The sequence below is a fragment of the Lycium ferocissimum genome, chromosome 9 (genome assembly GCF_029784015.1).
Source record: "Lycium ferocissimum isolate CSIRO_LF1 chromosome 9, AGI_CSIRO_Lferr_CH_V1, whole genome shotgun sequence".
Taxonomy (NCBI): domain Eukaryota; kingdom Viridiplantae; phylum Streptophyta; class Magnoliopsida; order Solanales; family Solanaceae; genus Lycium; species Lycium ferocissimum.
Genome location: NC_081350.1, coordinates 5430799 through 5435051, shown reverse-complemented (window position 1 = coordinate 5435051; position 4253 = coordinate 5430799). Strand labels below are relative to the sequence as shown.

At 35.5% G+C, this 4253-nt stretch overlaps 1 long non-coding RNA gene across 1 annotated transcript; it reads right to left on the bottom strand.

Moving 5' to 3' along the window:
- Positions 1 to 494: 494 nt before the first annotated feature.
- Positions 495 to 3849, bottom strand: LOC132069198 (uncharacterized). The gene is made up of 2 exons (XR_009417696.1): positions 3634 to 3849; positions 495 to 3195 (listed from the first exon to the last, which is right to left on the bottom strand). It is a non-coding gene; the product is annotated as an uncharacterized LOC132069198 (long non-coding RNA).
- Between the last annotated feature and the right edge of the window lie 404 nt (positions 3850 to 4253).

The window sequence follows — 4253 nt, the reverse complement described above, 5'->3', positions numbered from 1 at the left end:
TTAGCCCATTGAAGCTCATATAGGCCAAACATATTCCACATCCAAAAACCGTCTTAACCCAAAATTTGGTCCAAGTATATTCCTCTTTGATTTTGTCCCTTTAAGTTGGACTTTGGCCCAAAATACTTTGATCTTTTTCTGAAAAATGACCTAAGTCAAAACAAATTATGCAAGAGTCCATTGTACTTGGTAAAATTCTGATGTCTTGTTTTTCCATTTTTTTATCAGTCTTAGTTCTACAAATGTTCCTTGTGTCCTAATCATTTTGAGGTTAAAATTCTAGTACAATTATCATCTCGGCCCAACGGGCAAAATCGTTTATATAAAGTGGTTCAGAAGTGGGCTTACGACCCAAAGCTAATTTTATCCTTCATCCATTATGTTTCCATTTGTAAAAGGGGCAAAAGGCCAAAAAATACAACTTAGCTCCATTTCTAAAAAAATCATTTAGTCTTAACCATATTACCGAACCAGTTTTATACTTGAAGAAACAGTTGAATACCGATTTCATGCATATCTTAGAGTTAAGTAGGTTTCAAAATCATTTAAACGACTTCCTAATAATACTAATGTATTTCCTAGGTTCTAAGCATACAAAGGGTTTCAATATTTACAAGTGTTGTTTACATATACAACTTATATACAATGATATACAGAAACACACACACACACACATATATATAAGAAGAGTTGGGCTAGTGGGCTTACCTAAGCCCACCAGTTTCCTATTTTTACCCATAGGTGGGCCTTTAACATATTTGCTTCCGTTACTCAGATTCGGACTCGATCAAGGAAGGGGTTGGGCCACAGGACCAACAGGTTTTATGCAATAGAAATTGGCCCAAAAGGAGGTGTCCCATGCAAACAAAGAGGAAAAAGGAATATGCAAGTTAGAAAGAATCTAAACTGACTTACTCTATTATCAAGAACTTAAACAAGTAAACATTCGAATTAAGCGTATGTATATCAGGTGTATACAGAAACATATATGCACTTATAAAAGATTAAGCAAAAACCTTCATGACACTTGAAGGCCCAAGGAAATAAACATGTATGAACTCAGGTAGTAAGCAGGTTCAGGCAGCCCATTAACAAAGCCCAAATAGACTAAGCACACAAGAAAGTTATACTCGAAGCCTTGATTTTAAATTACGGAGAAAGAGGTCTTGTAAGATACAGGCGCATGATACACCAGATATATCCTCTTTATATACACCAGAGTGTATACAAGCCTGGTATATCTGGTGTATTTCCAACACCATATTACGTATACAAGCAAGCAAGATAAGTAAGCAAGGGAGGGGGTCACTTAAACAGATTTAAACAACACACAAGGCTTAGACATACCGACAAGATCACAAAGATGCAGCAATGAGCATTTGACAAAGCCAAACTGAATGCAGGCAGACATGAGAGCAGAAACACAAATTCAAAATCATTTGACAAATGGATATGCATACTAGATAGTTTATCCCTTATTTGTAGTCTTATCATAACCATAGGAAATCAGAATAAGCATGAGCTTCTACATAAAGGGCTAACAAACAAACAGGACACCAACATTTTTTCTAGGTTCAGACCATACTTTAAAAGGGAAACAATGCATTGCCAATTCATGTTATGCCTCTACGACAGCATACAACCATTTAGAAAAAAGGAAACATGCTCAGATGCAGAGAAGAAAAGGAATGTCAATATTCAACTGGCCATTTTGGACTTATACAATCATATAGGATCTCATGACACACATACTAGCTATTTAGCATCACTTTAGACCCTCATTTATGCAATACCTCTTACTACAAATTGATAGGGAGACATATATTGAGCATATTAGTGAAAAAACATGTAGAGTTTGATATCAATCAGCACAACAATCATATATTTGATTCAAATTTAGAAAGAATAGGCAAGATTCCACAGACACAGAGGCATTATACTTAAACTGGGCAACCACATACCTACAAACATTTTCCAGACCTAAACAGGTTCCCATATGACTCATTCATGAGACATTAATGGTAGGTCTAGGCTATTCCAGGTTGGCTTCTTAGGTTTGTGTCCTATATTCCATATCAGACCATTCTAGTTGTTGGATGAACCTTAATTTTAGACTAATGTGACATGATAGTCTTCTAAATCATTTTAAGCAGAAAAGGCATTCATTCAGAGATACTATCTTTCTAAAGGTGACCAAAGTTAAGTTCAGACTCTCATTAACCTTGTTTAGACTTATCAAAAAACATCTGAGCCTTACTCTTATCATGCTAGGAGGGCTAAGTGAATCAGACAAGCTCATACTAATACCAACACTTATCAGAAATGGTCCATAAATCAGCATAGGGACCTTAGTGGTACCATATTAAGCTAAAATGGACAAATTTGTTATTGAAAGTCATTAGTCATGCCACTTTAATCAACTGAGACCCATTTAGGTGTAAACTCATACCTAGAGGGTTCAAACAATACAAACACAAGTTGACATTTCATTCAAAATCAAATGATACACATAAACTGGTTCTTAAACGTATTTAAGATATGGTAAACTTATGTTTGATAGTGAACTTCAAGCAACAAATTGACATCCATAAGGCACAGTAATAGCAAACCCAATAGGCAAACAAAAGGTTAAATGAACTTCCATAGCACATCACACAAGATACAAACTAAACCATTTAGAATATCACTAACAGCATGATTTGATCAATAAAGGCAATACTGATCTCATTAAACCAAGAAGATTTCACAATAAGTGAAACATATGCTATATTAAGCTATCACTAGCAAAGCATTAACTAAGCGGTGAACAAATACACACTAATCATGCTGAGCTACCATTAACAAACAATTAACCCACAGTGCAATTAAAGCCTGCTAAGTCATGCTAAACTACCATCTATAAGTAATTAACCTAAAACAATGAAAACAATCAACATGCTAAATCATACTGAACTACTACTAACCAATAATTAACTAGAAGCAATCAAATATATCCTAATCATGCTAGACTAACAACAACAGAGAGTTAACTAAAAGAACACATACTAAGCATAGCAGAAATTAACTATAACACTTAAGAATAGATAAAACCTTAAACAAAATAAATTAAAGGAAGAAAGATTACCTTTCTTTGGCGCAGCTTGGTTGAGAATGGACTTGGATCAGCCTCCTTGCTCCTCCACACTCAGCCACACACTAAGAAAACAAGAAACAAAACTTTAAAAAAAAAACTTAAACTAACTCGAAAAATTAAAGGTTTCAAGCAAAGTTGCTAAAACCCTAGGTATTTTGAGTTTTTGTGAATATTCAAATGATATTCTGTCTCCCCCTTTTAAAAAGTAGAAATGGGGTTCTTTATATAGAACCCCCAAAATTTCAAACCTAGCCCCAAACCGATGCGGGACTTTACAAAAATGTGGGAATTTCTCCCTTAGCTTCCACTTTCAACGGCTCCGATTGGAAACAAACAAGCAACGAAGGGTCAAATTTGACCTAAATCGAGTCAATCCCTTCGGTTCTTCATGAACTAATAGGATTTAAGGATTCAAAGAGGGTAAGACAAAATCCATTAAGGATTTGTACTCTTTTAAACATTATAATGCGGGAAAAGTAAAAAAGAAAGAGGATTAATACCTCGTTTGGGTGACACATCGACATATTTAGTTGAGAAATAGCAGAGCACTTAATGATCTTGCCATTCTCGGCTATACCAAGTCTAGAGGAACCCATGCGGGCCCTTATCTTTGCCATTTCCGGCGTGTGACGTCAGAGAGGCGAAAGAAGAGAGGAGGCAGCTAGGGTTTCCACTATGGGAACCCTTTGCTACATCTAAATGGTCGTTTGGCTCTGTTGAGTGAAACAAATGAGAAGGAAAAAGGGGTATTCACCCCCTTAAGTGCTGAGATGGGTCGGGTCGTGTCCTTATTAGACCGGACCTGGCTGATTAAAAAGGGGAGGGGGATTTAAACCTTTGTATACATGATATACACATGTATACATGCATATTCATATATATGTGTGTATAACCAGGGGAAGAAATCACAATTTCTTAATAAAATGGTCACACTTGCAAATGTCTATTAATTAAACACCTTGATTATGACCAAGACTTGCCTAATTAAACCGCTTAGTTAAATTAGGGCATAATTATTTATACAAATCGACTTAAATTACAATTACGGCCTTAATTGACTTAAACCATGAAATTGGTCATTTCAATTATGGCCACATCTAATCTAATCAACCAAATTACA